This window comes from Castanea sativa, chromosome 5, assembly GCF_040712315.1.
Source record: "Castanea sativa cultivar Marrone di Chiusa Pesio chromosome 5, ASM4071231v1".
NCBI classification, from domain to species: domain Eukaryota; kingdom Viridiplantae; phylum Streptophyta; class Magnoliopsida; order Fagales; family Fagaceae; genus Castanea; species Castanea sativa.
The window spans coordinates 28,929,936-28,953,531 of NC_134017.1; the positions used below are offsets into that span (position 1 = coordinate 28,929,936).

Sequence of the window (23,596 nt, forward strand, 5' to 3'; positions counted from 1 at the left end):
ACGCTCTAAATGAGCAAATGGGTCTGAACTTCACCTGGCATGACGTCGTCTTTATGTACGAATGCCACAAACTCAATGGAGTAGGTTACTACATCAAATCCCACTCCAGCGTAGTTAGGTTGATCTCCTGTTTGCCCAAGTCCAATAAAGGCATGAAGGATGACTATCTCATCGTCTCTGGCAACTGGCACGACGGCCCCCACTGCCCAGTTGAGTGGGGAGATCTAGGTGTGACACCATTAGGATTTAACTTCCCATCCCATAACTCCCTGAATCATCTAGGAATGTGCATTTGCAATTTCTTAAGCGTCTACCTTTAATTTGTTATATGTTTTGCGCCTCTGACATGTTTGTTTATTTGGATGTTTTTCTTTGCAGATAAGCAAAACGTACGCCCACGCTTGAGCCACTGCAACGTTGCAGATTTGAATACAGTGCTACGTTCCAAGGTGTTCGTTAGCAGAGACTTACAACTTAGGGCGGCCCACTTGATTCTGGGGTACAATCCCGTCTCCTCGGACTTCCAGGAGATCGAGAACGCGATAATCGCGGGTGACCGAAGGCGTAGGAAAATTAACGTAGCCAGACCTCACTTTCTGGCCGACCACGACATCCCTGATGCCCCAAACACAGTGTTGTACGCACAGGCCATAGCAGCAGTTCCCCTCGCTGTGCACCCTCAGGCAATTGCTGTCCCAGAGGAGCGTGTGTCTTCCTCGAACACGTTGGACGAGGAGATAGACCAGTTTCGGCTCGAGGACTCCCCACGACCTCGCGGAAACCCGTTTGTCATCCTTTCCGACGAGGAAGAAGAAGAAGCTGAAGCCTCTGGGATCGCTGGTCTAGTGATAGCGCGTCCAGACAACAGTTCTGTTGAAGAAGAGATGGACAAGCTGAAGGACCTTATGACTGACAGGGGCGCCCGAGTGGCAAAGAAAGGAGCAAGAGGGTCCCAAGCTCCCCCTGCCTTGCCACTACCTCATCCTCCAGCCGAGCCAAAACCTCCCACTGACGATTCTAAGAAGAAAAGAAAAGTGGATGCCGAGGGGGCTGGTGGCGAGAAGCCAAAGAAGTTGAAACAACAGCCGCTGCCGGCACAGCAGTCGAAGTTGGACAAGGGTAAATGGCGCGCCCGCTCAGTTGAAAGTGGGGAGATCAGGGACGTGGCCGAGGTGCGCCGAGCACCAGCCACCTGGTCTCCTGACTTGAGGCTAAACGGCGCCCCTATTCCCTGCCACTCCAGCATCAGGGTAGTCCAACAAGGCCACACCCACCACTTAGCCGAGGTATTGGAGCGTCCTTTTCTGCTGCCCAAGGATATGGAGTCCTTGGAGAAGATGGGCCAGCCGCAGCTGTTCCTTTCGTTAAAAAGGGGCTTAGCTCTGGTAAGTTCCACCTTACATTTATATTCTATATTTATTTGTAAGCACTTCACTGCTTTTAACCTCCTAACATATTTGCAGTCCATCCAAGAGGTTTTCGCAGCCGAGAAGTTCATGGAGGATTCTCGGAAGCGCGCTAGGATGGAGCAAGAGCTAAGACAAGAGATAGAAAGATCCCTATGCCAGGCCTTAGCAGAGAACGGGAAGATCACGTCAGAGCTGGCCGACTTGAAAAGAGAAAGAGATGGTGACAAGGCCAGCCTGAAGACGATGGAGGGACAAGTGGAGAGGCAGCTTAAGCTTCTCCGCCAAAAGGATGACGAGCTTGCCCAAGTCCAACGGGCGCGCTCTGACTTAGAAAAGGAGCTTACGCGTGCGAAGGATGAAGCTCGCGCCCACAAGCACACCCTGGAGGCCGTGAAGAAGGCCAGTTATCAGGAGGGAGTGACTAGAACACAAGAAGAGCTGACAGAGGCTTTTGCGGCCTTGTGCCGAGAGTATTGTCAGCTGGTCTGGGGAGAGGCCATGAATGTGGCAGGGGTTCCTCAAACTTCCGAGCTGAGGAAGCTCGAGAACATTTGGCTCCCCCTAGACATACACGAAATTGAAGACCCTCCTGTTGCTGCCTCTCCTGCCCTTCCTCCTGTGGTGCAAGAGCTTGTTCTTGATCCTATAGAACCTGAAGGTTCCTATAAAGAGAAGGACAAGTGTGATGGAGCCGAGAAAGAGCAAGTCCAAGACATGGAGCCCCCCGTTCCTTCAACAGACAAAGGGAAGCAAGTTTTGTCCACCTTTGAACTGGAGTTGAAGAGTACTGAGGCTGGCAGCAGCTCCCTCCAAGACCCCCCTTCCTTAGTTTAGGGCCTAGTGTAGGAATTTTATGTACTCCCCTTCTTTGTATATAATTAATGAAGAAGATTTTTATTCAACTTTCGTTCATGTTGTCTTTGTTTTACTTTATACTTTTTATGCTTGCCATGAGAGCTTTTAATAACAAATATTTAAAGGGAAAACAGAATAAATAAGTATAACTCCACCATGCAAATAACTATGACTTCAGAACTGCCGCATAACTTAATTTAGACATCAAATAATGTTAAAGTTAGACAATTCATATGACAGTTAAACCTTTGTAATTTGACATATTACTCTCAGTATGATGTAAGGTCCGAAGACCATTCCTTACGAAAATTCTGCTTAACACTTAAAGATGAAGAACTTGAGATCCAAATTAATAAATGGTGAGATAATGATTTCCATAAAACGGGTGATAAGAATAAGAACAGTGACAAAATATTAAGAACAGCGACAAGGTTTGTGGTCCGAGGACTACACTTAACCAAGTTTCTGTTTGATTCTTAAGAACAAGAACTTCAATTGTTAATTTCTCCAAAGTAGGAGGTCCGAGGACCCGGCATAACTAAGGTTCTGTTTAACAAATGGTAAGATATCAATTTCCACAAGGTTTGTGGTCCGAGGACTACACTTAACCAAGTTTCTATTTGATTCTTAAAAACAGTAATTTCAAATGTTAATTTCCCCAAAGTAGGAGGTCCGAGGACCCGGCCTAACTAAGGTTCTGTTTAACAAATGACAAGATATCAATTTCCACAAGGTTTGTGGTCCGAGGACTGCATTAACCAAGTTTCTTTTTGATTCTTAAGAACAATAATTTCAAATGTTAATTTCCCCAAAGTAGGAGGTCCGAGGACCCGGCCTAACTAAGGTTCTGTTTAACAAATGACAAGATATCAATTTCCACAAGGTTTGTGGTCCGAGGACTGCACTTAACCAAGTTTCTGTTTGATTCTTAAGAACAGTAACTTCAAATGTTAATTTCCCCAAAGTAGGAGGTCCGAGGACCCGGCATAACTAAGGTTCTGTTTAACAAATGACAAGACATCAATTTCCACAAGGTTTGTGGTCTGAGGACTGCACTTAACCAAGTTTCTGTTTGATTCTTAAGAACAGTAACTTCAAATGTTAATTTCCCCAAAGTAGGAGGTCCGAGGACCCGGCATAACTAAGGTTCTGTTTAACAAATGACAAGACATCAATTTCCACAAGGTTTGTGGTCCGAGGACTACACTTAACCAAGTTTCTGTTTGATTCTTAAGAACAGTAACTTCAAATGTTAATTTCCCCAAAGTAGGAGGTCCGAGGACCCGACATAACTAATTTTCTGTTTAACAAATGACAAGACATCAATTTCCACAAGGTTTGTGGTCCGAGGACTACACTTAACCAAGTTTCTGTTTGATTCTTAAGAACAAGAACTTCAAATGTTAATGGTACTTATAACTTTGACATGTTAACCAACAAAAGCAAGTTTTATTAATAATAATACCTTCTAAGGTTATTTACATTCCACGGACGTGGTAGAATTCTTTCATCTAGGTCAGCTAGCCGATATGACCCTATGCCTGCTACTGAAACAATGCGATAGGGGCCTTCCCAGTTGGGTCCTAGCTTACCCCAAGCTGGGTTCTTAGAAGTCCCTACAACTTTTCTTAGTACAAGATCACCAAGTGCAAGTGGCCTTAGCTTCACATGGGCATCATATCCCTGTTTCAGCTTCTGTTGATAGTAAGCCATTTGGACCATAGCTGTCTCGCGTCGTTCCTCAAGTAAATCAAGACCTTTCTCCAGGAGTCCATTGTTATTCTCCGGGCTAAAATAGCTCGTCTTTAGGGTGGGAAAACCAGATTCCAGAGGTATCACCGCCTCGGCTCCATAAGTCATAGAGAATGGCGTTTCTCCCGTGGACCTACGCGGTGTGGTCCGATACATCCATAGAACATGAGGGAGCTCTTCTACCCATCTGCCTTTCGCATCGTCCAACCTTTTCTTAAGCCCACTGACTATGACCTTGTTAACGGCCTCGGCTTGCCCATTTCCCTAAGGATAAGCTGGGGTGGAGTATCTGTTTATGATACCCATGTCACCACAATATTGCCTAAAGGCCTTATTGTCAAATTGAACGCCATTGTCGGAGATAAGTGTGTGTGGTATACCGAATCTAGTGACAATATTTTTCCAGACAAACTTCTTGGAATCAACATCTCTGATATTTGCTAAGGGTTCGGCCTCAACCCATTTGGTGAAATAGTCTGTTCCCACAAGAAGCCATCTTTTATTTCCTGCTGCTCTCGAAAATGGCCCCACTATGTCCAATCCCCACTGCGCAAAAGGCCAAGGACTGGAGAGAGGGTTGAGAACCCCTCCAGGTTGATGAATATTTGGGGCGAACCTCTGGCATTGATCACATTTTCTGGCATAGTCCTGAGCCTCCCTCTGCATGTTAGGCCACCAATAACCCTGAGTCAGAGCCCTATGGGCTAAGGACCTTCCCCCAGTGTGGCTTCCACAAATCCCTTCATGCAGTTCCTCGAGAAGTGCTTCCGTTGATTCCGGGTGCACACACAACAAGTACGGTCCTGAGAAGGATCGTTTGTACAGTTTCTGGTCCTCGGATAACCAAAAACGTGGCGCCTTCCGACGCACCTTCTCTGCTTCAGACTTGTCCTCAGGAAGGATGTCGTTCTTAAGAAAAGATATGACCGGGTCCATCCAACTAGGTCCAAGCCTTATTAGATGGATGCGGGCCGCCTTGGCGGGGATAAAAGTTGGCTCTAGCAACTCCTCCACAAGGATAATCCGGGGCAAATCCTGAGCTGAGGACGTTGCTAACGTAGCCAAAGAATCGGCGCGGGTGTTTCCACTCCTAGAGATGTGAGCTAAGACAAAGGAGTCAAATTCTGCTTGCTGACGTTTGACCTGGGCCAAATATTCCTGCATTCTTGGGTCCCTAGCCTCCATGGTTCCCATGACCTGGCCGACCACCAACTGAGAGTCTGAGAATGCATGGACTTCCTTTCCACCCATCTTATGTAACATGTTCATGCCTACCAGAACGGCTTCGTACTCGGCTTCATTATTAGTAGCCGAGAATGACAGCCTTAGAGATTTTTCAAAGATAATTCCCTCTGGGGATATCAGAACAAGTCCCACACCAGACCCTTTTTGATTAGCTGCCCCATCCACATAAATTTTCCAAGTCGAAGGCCCTGCGGCCGTGATCACACCAACTGATTTTCCATCCATGTGTGCTTCTTTTAGAGTCTCTTCTGGCAATGATTCAGTAAACTCTGCCACCAAGTCAGCGATGACCTGGCCCTTCACCGAGGTGCGCGGCTTGTATTTAACGTCAAAAGCTCCTAAAATGGTTCCCCACTTTGCCACCCTACCAGAGTAGTCGGCGCTGTGTAACACTGCCTTGAGAGGCAATTAGGTCAGAACCACTACAGTGTGAGACTGGAAATAATGAGGAAGCTTGCGCGTGGCGTGAACTATGGCCAGAAGTGCTTTCTCCAACAGCAGATAGCGCACCTCGGCCTCATTCAAAGACTTACTACCATAGTAGACCGGTCTTTGCACCCCGCTGTCATTCCTTATAAGGACCAAGCTGACCGCGTGGGCGACCACTGCCAGATAAGCAAACAAGACCTCGTCCGCCTCGGGGCGAGACAAAATGGGTGGCCGAGAAAGATATTGCTTAAGCTACTGGAAAGCTAATACGCAGTCCTCGGTCCATTGAAACCCTTTCCACTTATTCAACAATTGGAAGAAAGGACGGCATCAGTCAGCTGACCGAGAGATAAACCTATTCAATGCAGCAATCATTCCGGTCAATTTCTGGATCTCTTTTGGGTTCCGAGGCGGCCGCAAATCCTGAATAGCCTTGACCTGTGCTGAGTTCACCTCTATGCCTCTGTGAGTAATCATGTATCCCAAAAACTTTTCGAACCCCACGCCAAAAGTGCACTTTGAGGCGTTAAGGCGCAGCTTGTACTTTCTTAGCACCTGGAAGGTGTCGGCTAGATCCTTGACGTGTGAAGGTATCGTTTTGCTCTTTACCACCATATCGTCTACATACACCTCAATAGTCTTCCCCAATTGCTGTTCGAACATCCTGGTCATCATTCTTTGGTAAGTAGCCCCAGCATTTTTCAACCCAAATGGCATGACCTTATAGTGGTAGTTCCCCGTTGGAGTAATGAAAGCCGTCTTCTCTTGATCCTCCACCACCAAGGGAATCTGATGGTAACCCTGGAAGGCATCCAAAAAACTCATCCGAGGATGTCCGACAGTGGCGTCCACCAGTTGATCAATACGCGGCATTGGGAACGAATCCTTGGGGCAGGCCTTATTCAAATCCGTGAAGTCCACACATACTCTCCATGTTCCATTTTTCTTTTTAACTACAACCGTGTGCGCCAGCCACTCAGGGTAGAAAACTTCTTTAATAGCCCCAGCCCTCTTAAGTTTGAGCACCTCTTCCTTTATAGCCTCGGAATGTTCTTTGGAAGAACGCCGAGGTGGCTTCCTTCTCAGAACAATGGCAGGGTTGACATTAAAATGATGGCAAATGAAGCTCGGATCTACTCCTGGAGCCTCATACGGGTCCCACGCAAAAACATCAATATTGTCCTTCAGAAATTCCAACAACTCCATTTTCTCCTGGTGAGGCAAACGTACGCCGACTTGGAAGAACCTCTCTGGATCATTGGCTATTGAAAACTTCTCTAATTCCTCACAATGAGTCTTTTCTCCTGTCATCATTCCAGATGAATCAGGAGCAGTTAACTGCTATAAGTCTTTGGTGATCGAAGCCGACGACTCGGCTTCTGCCTGGTGCAGTACTGTAGCCGACATGCATTGCTTGGCCACCGATTAGCTGCCAAGGATTTCTTCTACACATTCCCCCGAAGGGAATTTAACCTTAACATGCAAGGTAGATGAGACAGCTCCAAGAGCGTGCAGCCATGGCCTGGCGAGGATGGCTGTGTATGGAGAGTACGCGTCAACCACAATGAAATCCATTTCAACCGTTTTTGAGCTGAATTAAACGGGCAAACGAATCTGTCCCTTCGGCACAATGGCCCTCCTTTCGAAGCGTATAAGTGGAGAGTCATAAGGGGTAAGATCTTCCAGCTTCAATCTTAACCCCTTAAATAGATCAGGGTACATGATATCTGCACCGCTGCCCTGATCTATCATCACCCTCCTTACATCATAGTTCCCTATCCTAAGCGTAACTACAAGAGCATCGTCATGGGGTTGGATAGTCCCTACCTTATCCTCCTCGGAGAATCTCAAGACGGGCAAATTTAGCTTCAACCTCTTCGGCCTGCAGCCCAACTCCTCGGCCTGAGGATGTGAAACTGCCATCACCCTGGTGGGAGCCGAGCCGGTCCTGCCAGGTGCAGCAAAAATAACACTAATTGTTCCTAACGCCGGTCGAGATGAATTATTCCTCTGATTGTTTGAACCAGATTGACTGCCCTGCCCGCTAGGTTGGCACAGGTGCTGCTTCAGTTTTCCTTCACTGACAAGCTGCTCCAAGTGGTTCCAAAGGGTCCGACAGTTCTCAGTAGTGTGGCCCACATCCTGGTGGTACTGGCAAAAGAGGTTCTGATTCCTCTTCGCAGGGTCTCCTGCCATCTTATCAGGCCATCTAAAGAAGGGCTCCTTACGAACTTTCTCCAGCAGCTGATGTACTGGTTCTCAGAACACAGTGTTCACTACCTGAGGTACTGTCGAGCCGGACTGCCCAACGTAATCTCGCCTCGGCTTGTTATTGTGGTACCTGTCCAACCTGAAATCCCTTTTCTCCTGCGGGATAACCTTCTCCTTACCCTTTCCTTGCTGTTGGTCTTCCTCCACTCTCTTGTCCTCGTCAATACGGTCCATGAGGCGACGTACACTGCGGACGGACTTTTTAGTCAAAGACTTTCTCAGGTCGTGATCAGTAGGAAGGCCTACCTTAAAGGTATTAAGCGCCACCTCATCAAAGTCGCCATCTATTTCATTAAACATCTCCCAGTAACGGTCGGAGTATGTTTTCAGCGTCTCCCCTTCCCTCATGGTCATGGATAACAGCGAGTCCAATGGCCGAGGTACTCTGCTACACGTAATGAACCGCGAAGCGAATGCCCTAGTGAGCTCCCCGAACGAACCTATAGACCCCGATTTAAGGCCGTTGAACCACGTCATAGCAACAGGCCCCAAGCTAGAGGGGAAAACTTTACACATCAGGGTCTCGTTGTGAGAGTGCACCGCCATCCTCTGGTTAAAATGACTCACATGCTCCACCGGATCAATCCGGCCATTGTAGATGGTAAAGGTAGGTTGAGTAAACCTCCTGGGAAGCCTCCCCTTCGCAATCCTCCGTGAAAAAAAAGATTTGGAGAGTTGGTGCAGCGCCCGACTCATAGCATCGTTCCCTAAGCCCCTGGAAGAAGCCTTCTTGCGTCTGCGAGCTGGCTGGTCATCCTCCTCACCTGAGGACATTGCACTGGGGGGTGAGCATGATCTTGAGCTGCAGCTACCTCCCCGTTCCTCCTCTGAGGAAGGATTAGATGAGGATGGTGAAGACCTACGTCTAGCACGGCATAACTTTCTCTTCAAACGATTAATCCCCTTCTGCGTAGCCCTAGCACCATCCTCGTGGGTGGTGCTACCCCCGCCCTGAGTATGGCTAGCCCCGGGGTATTCTGTATGGACACTTCCCTCACGATCCCTTTGACGCTCAAGGCGCTCGAAATGATCCTCCGGTTGTGATCCCTGTGACTCTGCATGGTGAGAACCTAGGCCTCCCATGGTATCCCAACCTTTTTTAGACTAGATTTCCCACAGACGGCGCCAATTGTAGGTATACAATTGCACCTGGAACCAAAGAAGATTATGGGCTCTGGCCCAATGAGCCTTAAACAATAAAATTTGTAGAGTGTGGACTTGAAACGTAGGTTTGAAGTGCTGGGAGCTTGATAATAGGCTTTTATAAATAAATACAGGTAAATAACGAACGATAATTGCAAATGGATCCCCTCGGACTCGAGCCGAGAACTACTTCTTTATTATTTCTCTTTCTTTCTTACAGGTTACAATCCTTAATTTCTTTTCTTTTTCTTTAGAGAGAGAGAGAGTAAGCGAGAGAGAGAAAAAAGAAGATCCCCCCTCCTTTTGCATTCCTCCCCCTTAAATACCCCTTTTTTAGATGCCCTTTGGGACCCTGACTAGAAGTTTCTGCCCTACTGTTCAGGGGTCACTTCCCCATTAATGCGGCCAGGGAGGTAGGTGCAGAGTCTTTAATGCGGAGGTGGCAGCCTTTGCTCTAGATATTTTCCTTAACACTGGTGTATCGAGAAGGTTCAGGGTTTCCCCCTTTTAACCATTAGTCTTTCTAGAGTTGTGCTTTGACCTTCATAATGAAGCTTTGAATTCTCTTGGGCTTGTCCGAGGAGAAGCTCGTCCTCGGCGGTACCCTTGTATCCTCGGCGTATTGGCCAATTCATAGAGTTCAATTTTGGGGCAGATCGGCCCTCCATGCTACAGTTCACAGGCCCATATGCCCATTTGGGTCCTTTTATTCCCCACACAAATTATGACACATCATTAATTTCAAATTGATTATAATTATAACCAATTAGAATCTATTGTTCATAATCACATATAGTCGAACTCAATTTATGATAGTGTATCTCGGCCATTAAAACTTGATTTGATGATATCTTTCAATCTAATGATCCAATTAACACTTATGACCAGTCAATTTGATCATAATAACATCAAGATCACTTTGATGAAATGAAATTAAAGATCTATTTGCCATAATTAAGATGTCTATTTCCAAGGTGAAATTACTCTTTTATTCTTTATGTGAGGTTAAATGCAGGTTGCAAAACGAGGTATCAACACTTTGATAAAGTAAACTATGTTATTTGTTTTAAAACTTATTATATTTTTGTCATATTTTAATCTTCTTACTTTTTTTGTGCTAATTGATTTATTAAGTGAGAAAACCATAGAAGTAAAATTGGTAAACCTTAAAAAAACACAATCATTGATTTTTTTTATTATTATTATTATTATTATTATTATTATTATTATTATTATTATTATACAAATAATAGCTAGACAAACAAAAATCAAGAAATTCATGGATAACAATTTAAATAATTTTTTTATTTGTTTAAAATAAACTTATATTTATTTTATTAGAGGCTATTTTATATTTTCAAATAAAAAACATTATATCTATTGTATATAAACTTGGTAAAATTTGAATATGCATTTACCTATACTTATTTGTAAATATATCTCATGCATATGCATAAAATTACAAGCTAGTTACATTAATGTTTATAACCATGTGAGTCATTACGTATATATGCATATATATATATATATATATATATATATATATATATATATATAAGGGCAATAAACAAATAACTGCAAAAAAATATATAATTAAATGTCAATATAAACATAAACATGCCTATAACCATAAACATAAACAAAAATATACAATAAAATAATAAAAAAGAAAATTACCAAGTAAGTATTATGTGTGAATACATAATTGGATTGACATGTTTTCTTTGGAATCGATAATTGAATAGAGAATTGGATTTATTATTTATAAGGTTATTATTAACCATGAACCCCCCAAAGAAAATTTGATAACTCTGCACAGATTCACAACAGAAATTTTAATGTCAATCACAATATTGTTTTCTACATGATTGTTTCAAAAAAAATTCAATTACAAAATAAAACACATAATGCCAAATATTAAAAAACATTGCAATTTCTTCTAAATGATTGTTGACATTTTTTTCCTAAACATTGTAATAACATGGATCCAACATCAATTGGACTCCACGACAAATGCTAGTTAAAAAATGAGAGGTAAAAAGCACTAAAGACTAAATACATGGGATATAATTTTTTTTAAATTTTTTTAAATGTGTTAAAGAAGAAATTAAAGAATTGGAATCAATGGAAAAGAATGACCAAATTTACTTTGTAAAAAAATGGGAAAAAAAGCTATAAAAAGTTTTACAACGTAGTTTGTAATAGAAGAAGTTGAAACCATTGAATTGGTAGAAAACACATAATTGAGATAAGGACAATAATCAGTTATATGTTATACCGATCCCTACCACAACTGCAAGTAAAATTAATAAAAATTTGTATAGAAAAACACGTTGAAATTATCTATGCTAAAAGAATCCAACATATGTGACTCAAAAGTTTCTTCATTTTTGCGGTCCTCTTTATTTTTCTTTAGCTATATGTCACCTGATGATTAAGTTTAGGCTCAGCAAAATGCAAACCCATGCTATTGTAACCTTATAAGACAAACTCGTCAATAAGGTTTTCACGCCTAATACAATTTCACATAATACATAAACTAACAATATAAAACCATCAAAAACCTTCTTTGATGGAGTTTAATGTAAACATAAACATAAACATAAATATAAATATAAACAAATATTTTAATAAAATAATAAAAAGTAAAACTACAATACATACATACATATATATATTCAAAGTTGAGAGAAATTCTAATTAGATTCCAAAATTGGAGTCTAATTTTATGCCATGTATCCAACATATGTGACTCAACAATTTCTTCATTTTTGCGGTTCTCTTTATTTTTCTTCAGCTATATGTCATCCTATGACTAAGTTTAGGCTCGGCCAAATGCAGACCCATACTGTTGTAACCTTATAAGAAATTCTTGTCAATAAGGTTTTCACACCTAGTACAATTTCACATAATATATAAACTAACAAGAATATATAAAACCACCAAAAACCTTCTTTGACGAAGTTTAACGTAAACATAAATATAAACAAATATTTTAATAAAATAATAAAAAGAAAAACTACAAATCATACATACATACATACATACATACATACATATATATATATATATATATATTCAAAGTTGAGAGAAATTCTAATTAGATTCCAAAATTGGACTCTAATTTTATGCCATTTATCAAATTAATTTTTAATTTTGCTTCCAATATTTATCACTCATTGCGACAATTGAGGATTTTGTTAGTTCATATTAAATGTGACACCACTCTCAATAAGAACTATTTATTTTTTAAAATATAAGAATTCTATAGCATACAAAACCTTTAGTTTTAAAATTTTGATTTATTTTAAAACAACTAGACAACTTCCTTTAAAAAAAAAATTATCATTTAAAAGAGAGTATTATTTTCATATTTTGAATATAAATTGAGTAAGATAATTAAAGAATAAAATCTTTCTACAACTATAATTAAAAAAAAACTTAAATCATAATTATAATTAACATAACTGATAATTTTAGGTAAAAATTATACTCTGAGAATATAATTTGAAATGAAAAATCATTAGCCTCTAAAAATTGAACTCTTTTTTTTTTTTCCCCCAAAGCTACTACCAAGAATAAACATGTAATAATCAAAACCATAGTTTATAAAAGTGACTCGAAAACATAACACAAAAACCAAAGTCGTAAATTTCATTTTTTTTTTTTAAACCAAAGTCATAAAGTAGCCATAATAAAAGAAAAATGAAATACAACAAAGGCCAAACTATGGTAGTCCAAAAACCAAAAAAAAAACAAACAAACAAACAATCAAAATAAAATGTGAGTTTTTGAATAAAACAAAAAAGAAATGAAATAATAATACTAAGAAAATACTACCACATAACTAGAATTAGAGTTACGTGACATCAAATATGAGATGCCAATGATATACTAGACAAGTAATTTGATGTCAAGTATCCTATATTTTAAATGGGTTTCAATATGTGCTAAGTGTAATTCTATCTCATTTGTAAATTTTGAACGTATAATACTTCCAACCTATTTAAAACTATTTTAAGTCCATCTAAAATTACTTCATCTAAAACTACTTCTAGCTCCTTCTATTTAGACCCCATTTGGAATTGCTTCTAATCTATCTAAAGCCTAGAATTTCTTACAAAAACTTACTACAGTTCAAATATAAATTTAATGTAAAAGTATTATATGTTTTAGAAGTTAATTGTTCATATCTTATTTTAAAAAAATACACACAAAAAATAATTTATTGCATTACAATAACAAAAATAAAGTTAAAAAGTAAAATAATATATATTTTTTACTAAAATAAAATACAAAGGCATGAAAAATTTACATTTTCTATGAAAGAATATTCTTACAAGTTTTTTTTTGTAAGGAGTTAACAAAAGTAAAAATTATCAGCGTAGATAGGAAATATAAAATCCATTTAAATATTTTTAAATGTACTGATACATATGTATGGGATTACAAGCTAGTCTATTATAAAAGTCGGATCCCTCAACTAGTGGATGGACACAACAATGACAATCTTCTATTTAGTTAGAATGATGTGGACAAATAGTGCTACATGGCAAAGTAGCAATTTGTCCATAACATAACACACCTGACATGTGGTAATACATTGATCTATCCATAATATATTATAAAAGTTGGATCTCATAATATGTAGATGCACATAACTGAGGGTGTTCATAATGCGATTCGGTGCGGTTTTGGCCAAAACCATCACCGCACCATACCTCAATTTCACAGTCACATCAGCGATGTAATGTATCATAGTGCAATTTGGTTGATTTTGGGCTATGACATTTTTCAAAATATTTGACTGGCTTTTCTTTGTTTTAGGCTAATTAAGAGTAGCCCAACAAGTTTTTAGGTGTGAAAATGCTCATATTTTATAATAGTATCATACACACACACACACACACACACACACACACACATAAATGGGTGTGGTGTGATTTTTTCACCGCAACTTGCAATGAGGTGTGGTAACTTCATTTTATGCGTAGTTTTGGTCAAGTTAGGTGCGATCATGCGATTTGAGTGGTTTGGTGAATACCCCTACACACAACAATAACAAGTTGCACAATCTTCTATGTATTTAGAGTGATGTGGACACATAGTATTACATGGTAAGTAGCAATTTGTCCATAACAAAACGCATCTTACATGTGGTTTTACATCTAATTTTAAATTTATGATACATTACAAATATTTTGAAAGCTTGAATTTGTGTTAAAAATACAAGAGCTTGTTTAGACCCCCAATTAAAAAATTATGGCTCGGTTGATTTTACTCTTACTTAAGCTAAGAGCGGAAACAAGAGTAAATAAAGAGCAATCAACCAATACTACTCTGGTGCAAAAACATGAATAAAAAAAAATAAAAGTAAAGCACAAGAGTAAGGGAAGAAGGATGCAAACACAAGATAACACGACGATGTGTTATTGAAGAGGAAACCGAAGAACTCGACAAAAAACCTCTCTGCCGCCCTCCAAGCTGTAAATCGATCCATTAGACAATAAGTTGGGTGTTGTGAAATTTTAAAATACTCGCAAGTGTACGAACCGTACCGAAGTATAGTTTGACAAGAACGAGGTCGAACCCACAGGGACTTGAATGAACGTAGGAAAATTAATCAAATCTTAACCAAATTAATCCTAATTTAGTTTAATAAAAATTGGTTGTTTTGAAATTAAATAAACTAAGAAAATAGTTAAACTAAGCAAAAGATATAAAGTAATAAAAAGATATAAACAATCAAGGGAAAGGAATTAAGGTTTTGGAATCCGCCTTGTAAGTCATATCAGCATATATTTATGATCATTAATTTTTCCCAACTACTACATGATAATCTAGAAATCAATCTTGCTATCATGAAAAATATTCTCATTAAAATCTTTATTTTAAAAATCAAAAGCATGTTCTTCTTCACTTCTTAAGTATAAAATCAAATCATCAATTGTATCTATAGCCAAACAAATCACAAGATATATCTAATTCTAAAAATCAAATCATAAATTGTATCCACTGACAGATAAATCACAAGCGATATCCAATTTTATAATCAAGAATTAATAAACCAAGCATTCAATTAATTAAGACAAATCCTAAATCATGAGAAAAACATGATTGAACTCATATCTAGAATCTCATCGTAGTCAATTGATATGAAGCAAGAACAATTTAAATAATTAAAGAACAACTATTGTGGAAAAAATCAAATCACATAAATATTACTAATAATCTTTAACAAGGTTTCATCCTCAACCCTAATTATAAATTTAGCTACTCATAATAATTAAAATAAAACACAAGAATAAAATACTAAACATTAAACTAGACAAATAAAATAAAACTAACTGTCATGGAAGAAAACCAAAGAAGTAGCCGCACTCTCTATGTTCAGCCCTCAGCCCTCAGCCCTAGCACTCGCCTCCCTTGAATTTTGCCCTAAAGAGCCTTTAAATAGGCCAAGGAATCCTATTACAAGTTGAATTCCCGTTTGGGGAAAATTTCAGATTTTTAGGCTTCATTTAACCGACAAGTTTGGCCCATTTAATGTCAGAATTCGGACTTTTGGTAAACTAAAAAGTTGTAACCCTTTAAGTTAACTTTCCAGCCCAACTTGAATCATCTCAATTAGACATCTGAGCCGAAAGTTATACCAAAAATACTAACTGATGTGCAGGCTGGAATCCTAATCCGAATTAAACTTGGATTTGATGCAAATTTCCTTTGATTTCCTGCTCCAATTGGACTTAAATTTAATTGGCTTGGTCTTCTTTAACTTCATCATGGCCCTTGTAAAAGTAAAGTCTATTAGCTTTCTTCTTTGCACAAATCCACTTATTTAATTCCATTCTCCTACAAAAGATAAATTCACGCAATAAGATTCAATTAAGCACAAAATTAATTATTCACCATTATTCCAAAACCAAATATAAAATGCATGAATTACCTCAAAATAAGTATAATAATACTTTCTAACAATGATATAAATATGCAAAATTAAGCTATTATCAGTGCACATCATTGGGATACATGAATAGCAAGAGACACTCCAAGCCTAATCTACCCAATGTATCTAAGCCCTCCAAGCTCCTACTCCAACAAAGCTTCTCAGAACCGTGTCTTGTCTAGCTTTTTGGATCCCGTAATACGCCAGATTGCATCCACCAAGCCTCACCAGCTTCTTTTGGCAAAACCCCAAAGCTTCCCAAGCTCCAAAACACTCTCTACACTCTGAAAGGATGTGGGTTATGTTTGGGTACAAAAATCCTCTCAAGGTATGGCAATAGGAGAGGGAAGGAGAAAATGCTACAATGATTTCTCACTAAGGATGGGTAGCTCTCTCTCTAAAAGATGGGTGTGTGTATCTCTGAATGGTCTCTCATACTTTTGTGGGTAATGAAGGTATATATAGTATGATGAAGGGTAATAAAGTCACACTTAAAAATCCTCCAGGCAGAGAGTTTTGCGAGTATTTCGCGAGAAGGCTTTACCTGCGAGACACCCGCGAAATTGACAGTCTGGCACGACTCTTCAGCTTCCAATCATGTGCTTCTCACATGCCCTTTTCGCGAGAACCCTTCTCATGAACTTCTCGCAAGCTAGTTGCAAAATGCACTGATCTTCAATCAAGCTTGAGTCTTCACCAACTTAATACTAAACTCAATACAATAAAATCCCACAAAATACAAGGAACAAAATTAAAGCAAATACAACACTTTTTGTCATGGAATAAAGTCAACATAAAACATAGTTGTAAATTACAACTTTACAATATCCCCCTTTGGCTCTTCCCTGACAAAACGCCCTATAACAGACTCTAGACTTAAACGTGAATTTGGGAACAATGGCAAAAATCACTCACACCAAAATCTAGAAGTTGTGAAGCACTTAGAACATTTATACCTGTAACTTGAAATACTTGCACAAAACACATTAGACCCTCAAGGTAAAGCAAGTAATAAAAGGACAAGTATAATGTAATAAGTAAAATGCAATCAAGTAAACATGATGTGAAACATAGAAGCATCTTGATCATACACCAAAGCAGTCATATGGAAATGACTACAATGATCATATAGCAAAGCAAATGATCATCCAAATATGCAACCAATAAAGCACAATAACATAAGGAAGTATGCATGTCCAACACACAACTAATGCAAAACACAAAAGGAATTGCATTAAGGATACAAGATCCAACAAGGGCACAAGAACAAACAACCAATGCAAAATACAAAAGGTATTTGCATTAAGGATACAAGATCCAATAAGTGCACAAATGTGTTCCAACACAAAAACACGATGCAATGAGAGCAACAAAGCATGGATATTAAATGTAACTTAAAGCACCATAAAGTAATGAGAAAATAAGCATAATATAAAACAAAGCATAACAAAGTTTTCTCATAAAAGTTGTCTTATCCCCCTTGGTATATGCATCTCCCCTATGGCTTTCTCCCCTACAAATGTACATGAGGTAGATTTCTCTCCCTAAGAATGTGCACATGAGTCATATAGAAATGACGATATAATCTAGTATACTTTCCCCCTTTTTGTCATGAATAGACAAGTCTGTCAAGAGGAAGGGGGGAAATAAGATATGAACAAAGGTAAAGATGACGCATGAGGGGTGCAAGATGAATGAGAAAATGAAGCTCAAACAGAAGACAAAAATAAAGAATGTTATAAAGCATAATGTAAACATGACATGCTAAAGATGATGGAACAAAGTATAGACTAAGGTATGACATAGACACAAGAACATGTTATATGTGCTAAAAGATCTTAAAAGACTTAACTAGCATGAGTGGATGCAAAACATGTCAAGTGTTAGAGCGTGTGCAGCAAAGGTGCATCTAGAGTGCATGTAAGATGCATGACCAATACATAAATAAGCACTCACGGGGCAAACTGTATAAAACACACAACCAATTATCAAAACATGATAAACATGAATAATTATGGTTATTCCCAAAGTTTGGTACTCATCAGAGTACAAAAACAACGAGAAAATGTCATTTGGGCATTTTATCAAACACTTAGAGTGCACACACTACACATGTATATTAAACAATGCATGAACATATAAAAATCTTGCCTAAATACATGTTATTTATGCCACAAAGGGCCAACATCCAAAGCAAATCAACATTTAAAACAAAACTCAATCAAAAAGATTAACAAAAAATAAGTTTTCCAACTCTCATTTGAGAAAATCCCAACTATATACATAAAACCCCCAAAAACATAATCTAAGGATCAAAATCAATGAAAAGAGTTAAAGGTTACCTTAGAGGTGTAGAAACATTAAAATAGGGGTTTGGGAGAAGATGGGATAAGTTTAAAACAAATGACCCACGAAATGCCCTTTAAAAGCTGATCTGGAAATTTTCGTGGGTAATTTCGCTGGTTAGCTTCCCTCAAAATTTCACTGGTATTTCGCTGGTAAGCTTTACTCGCAAAACAGTCGTGAAACAGTCGCAAAACTCTCTGTCCAAAGCTAAAAAACTTGAGAATTGGACTTTTTAACTCGTGACTAAACTTACACGTGAAATAAGTCACGAAAACACCTAGAAAACATTTTTTTCACACAAAAACAACTTGAAAAAATTTGAAAAACATGAGTGATACAAATCACTTCCAAAAGCAAACGAAAAAGAACAAAAATCTTTTGGTTTGATCCACATAAGATTGAGCACACACACATCACATTTGAACATGTACAAACACACAAATGAAATAGGCATTCATTGAACATTAAACTTGTGTGTTGTGTGTGTGGATCAAGTGTGGAATAGTCCTTAGTCTAGAGTGAAGTTTCAATGATTAATTCAATCAAATCATACACAACTAGTACTAAGTCAAATGGACTATCTCAATTATAGAAATGAACATATATGATCTCCCACAATAAAATGATTACATATCTTTAAAGCTTTTCATTTAGCTTCTTTACAAATCATAACATTTGATCATTTTTGAACAAATACATCTCCTTTTGAGATTGATGCCTGAACTTTTTGATATTTCAACTTTGTGAGTGAGCCTTTGGCTTTTTAAGGCACCATACATTTCAATACAAGTCGTTTTCCCTTTTTCCTAGTCAAATACTAGTATGTGCGATGGCTTTTGCAGCTCAATATCTCTTTTCGAGATTTGACATTTGATGAGCTATAAACAAAAACATACAAACATGGGAAAAGATATAGGCACAAGTTTATGCATGTATCAAGACCTACAAGACTATTAACTAATCATTTATGACAAGCTTAAAGATCGATTTACAACTATCACACATAGATTTCAAGATTTTTTCCACAAAGATAGTTGTGCATACAAAACAAGCTAAACTCAAAAATGCAATATGCCATTAGGACGAAGGTACTAGGCCAAACTCACATATGATATGTGCTCAAACATATACGATCAAAATTTTTGAATTTTTCACTTTTTATATGTTTTTGGATTTTTGCACACAAAAACAAAAGCATAAAGTAAGATCAAATGCAAAAACAACAAAAACAATACATATAAAGAGATGCATGATGCACAAATGCATGACAATGAAGCATCTAATGCATGAAGGGTCCTACAAAGATCGAAAGAATTAGATCAATGACCAAAGAGCAAAAGCTCAACCATAGGAACCCTTCCTTATCCAAACGGAATGATTGTTTTGAATGAGTGTCTCATGAGAAGTGAGCCCAGGGTTGGAAGAATGACAACCGGAGATGTACATAGACAAGGAGATAAGAACATCAAAAACTTTCTTTAACAACTTACCATTTTCCCCCAAATCCGGTTTTGCTTTCATAGCACAACTTCCAAGAAGCTCAAGTTTCTCTTTTCTTTTAAGAGCTTGAAACTTAGAGCAATGAGGTTTAAGATGACCAAAGGCACCACAATAGTGACAAACAATGTGTTTAGGTCCACTAGTAGGCTTTTTGGGGAGGGATCTAAAAACATAATTTTGTTCTTTCTTCAACATGGAACATTGAGGTCTTATGCAACCGATCATACCTTAATGGTGGCAAGTAGGAACAAACTTAGATCCACTCAAAACCTTAGGATAAGACATAAACGAAGGCTTTGGCTTGAAAGCCTTTCTCTCCACTTTTTGGTTTCTTTTGTGTGAAGGAATGTACACCGATTTGTCTTTAGAGGTAGAACTCACACTAGGCACAAAATCAGGTGCCACAACATGATTGCAACAAATATTTTCATCCTTCTTAGCAATAGGTTCAACAATCAAACACTTGGCATAAATCTTAAGATATTCATTTTCGCATTTTAGCTCATCAACAAGCTTGTTAGACAAAACAAGTTTAGCATCTAAGTCTACATTCAAACTTTTTTAGTTTTTCAAGAGAATGTTCAACAAGTTTTTTATACTTTTCAACCAATTTGTTGGATTCATTGAGCTTAGCAATCAAATCATCAATTTAACAAATAAACTTGCTCAAGTTCTCATGAATCTTCTTCGCCTTTTTCTTCAAGAGTTTGACATTTGGAATATTAACAACACCCATAGATTCATGTAACATGTCATCACAATTTTGAGGATTAACACTCATAGAGACTGATGGAAATATTCATGTGCGCCACGGAAAGATAACGGATCTACTTCATTCATAAAAGTTAACATGTACTATATAAGTTTCAGAATTTAAGAACAAGAGAGTGTACCTTGGAGTGGTGAATTTCAAAACCGAAGATCAGAAGTATTTGGGAACACTTTCAATCTTCACTCCAATTCCACTAACGCCCAAGATGAGTGGTCTCTTAATCAGTTCCAAAGGGAAAATGTCAAAGTGTCTAACACTTACAAACACCACTTCGTAATAGTTCTTACAAAATTCTCTACAGAAAAATCTGTATGTTTTTCCCTTTGTGTCTAACCGATTATCTAATTGGGCTGGCCTTTTGGGCCATTCCAATTGGGGCTTAAGTGTGTGGCTGGGAGTGGGACCAAAAAGGACCAATAAGGCATTAGCTCCAATGGGCCTTGGGCTTTTCTGTCAACTCTTGACGAGTCTAAAGTTACCATTAACTATATTTAATAGCACTATATAAATATAGTTGCACTCTAGGCCTTATCTATAAATTATATCACAAGACTTTATTGTACGTGCAACCCCTTCATAAAATATTCGTAGTAATACAAAGTCATGAAAGAAGACTACCACTTTGTAGATTACTACTTCTTAATTTCTTGAGTACCCGGTTTAATCCTTTAAGTTATTCATCATATATTTATGAAATCCAATTCCATAAACATATACTTTAGTAACTCCTTACTAAAGTGGTTATGCCTAACTCTCTAAATAACAAACTCATTAAACTTATCTCAAGAGAATATTTTGTATCTCCGTTAAGAGATTATGAATTCCCTCTTGAGAATATATGTTCCATTAACACTAAATGTGGTTGCCCAACATACTGAGGTTTTGATCATATTTTTAGACCTCACTCATGATATATCAAAGCAACCTATACCTCATGATCAAGTCCATTATTCTCTAAGGATTAAGAGTTCATGTAAATATAAGTTGTAAGTTTATTATTTAATTGACAGCCGTTAGGAGAATAATAAAACTCACAGCAGTCCAATTTAATATGTCTTAACTCTTAAAACATATCAACATACCAACTAGAAATCTTCATTTCCATAATCAAGACAAATCATCTTAGTTGATATGTTATAGTCTTCGTAGATGAAATGCTCAATTTTCATCACCGACTATGAACTACATTTTAAGTTTACAAAGAACTTGTGATTTATATCTTCTGTAACTTTTCACATAAATCACATACTATACATCTCATGGACTATATGATAATGTCCCAATATTCATGTTACCATTATTTTTAGATAATAATAAAACAACTTTATTAAACACAACATTAAGTCATACATAATGTCATAAATAATAACATACATAGCATCATACAATAGGATTTAAGGGCACTAATCCTAACAATCTCCCACTTGCCCTAAAGACTATTGTGCACTAATCTAACTCCCATCTCCTCCAAATATGACTCAAAAGTCCTTTGGGGCAAGGCTTTGGTAAAAGGATCCGCTAAATTCTTTGCACCATCAATCTTTGCTACTACCACATCTCCACGAGCAACAATGTCTCGAATGATGTGATACTTTCTCTCTATGTGCTTTCCTTTCTTGTGATTCCTTAGATCCTTGGATTGTGCAACCGCTCCACTATTGTCGTAGAACAATGTAATGGCAACTTGCTCAATTCTCACAACACCAAGATCATAAAGGAATTTCTTGAGCCAAACAGCCTTTTTTGCTGCTTCACAAGCAGCAACATACTCAGCTTCCATGGTGGAGCCAGCAATACAAGATTGCTTAACACTCCTCCAACTTATGGCTCCACCTCCCAAGGTGAAAACACAACCCGACATGGATTTTTCAAAATTTAGATCCGACTGAAAATCTGAATTTGTGAAGCCAATAGGAATCAAATCCTTACAACGGTAAACAAGCATATAATCTCTCATTCTCCGTAGATACTTGAGAATATGCTTTACATCTTGCCAATATTTTGGTCCTAAATTTGATTGTCGGCTGACCATGCCAACTAAATAATAAATACCCAGTCTAGTACAAAGCATGGCATACATGAGACTTCCCATAGCAGAAGAATAGGGAACTTGTCTCATCATATTTTCCTCCTCTTGAGTCTTAGGCCTTTGGTCATCAGACAGAGGAACTCCATGTATAAAAGAAAGTAATCATTTCTTGGAGTTTTGCATGCTAAATCGTTCTAGAACCTTATCTATATATCCAGCTTGTGATAAACCCAACATCCTATTCTTTCGATCTCACCAAAGCTTGATCCCTAGAATATAGTTAGCTTCGCCCAAGTCCTTCATATCAAATTGGCTTGACAACCAAACTTTAATCGATGACATTACCCCTACATCATTTCCAATGAGTAGAATGTCATCTACATAAAACACTTGGAATATTACTACTTTGTCTTAATGTCTCTTGTACACACATGGTTTATCAAGATTTTGTTCAAAACCAAATGATTTCATTGCCTGATCAAATCTGATCTTTCATGACCTAGATGCTTGCTTAAGTCCATAAATAGACCTTTTCAACTTGCATACCATATGCTCTTGGTTCTTTGCTATGAAACCTTCCGGTTGCAACATATAGATTTCCTCTTCAAGATTGCCATTTAGAAATGCAGTCTTGACATCCATTTTTCAAATCTCATAATCGTAATGAGCAGCAATGGATAAGAGAATTCTGATAGATTTAAGCATGGCTACTAGCGAAAAAGTTTCATCATAGTCAATGCCTTCTTTTTGTGTATACCCTTTCACCACTAATCTTGCTTTAAAGGTTTCAACCTTTCCATCTATCCCTCTCTTCCTCTTGTAAACCCATTTGCAACCAACAGGTTTAATGTCGTTAAGTGCCACTACAAGATTTCAAACTGGATTGGAATACATGGAAT

The 23,596-nt window shown here is 38.1% G+C and overlaps 1 pseudogene; it reads left to right on the forward strand.

The window, feature by feature from the left end:
- Nucleotides 1-1,652: 1,652 nt before the first annotated feature.
- Nucleotides 1,653-23,596, forward strand: part of LOC142635033 (dnaJ protein homolog ANJ1-like) — a 57,897-nt pseudogene continuing 35,953 nt past the window's right edge.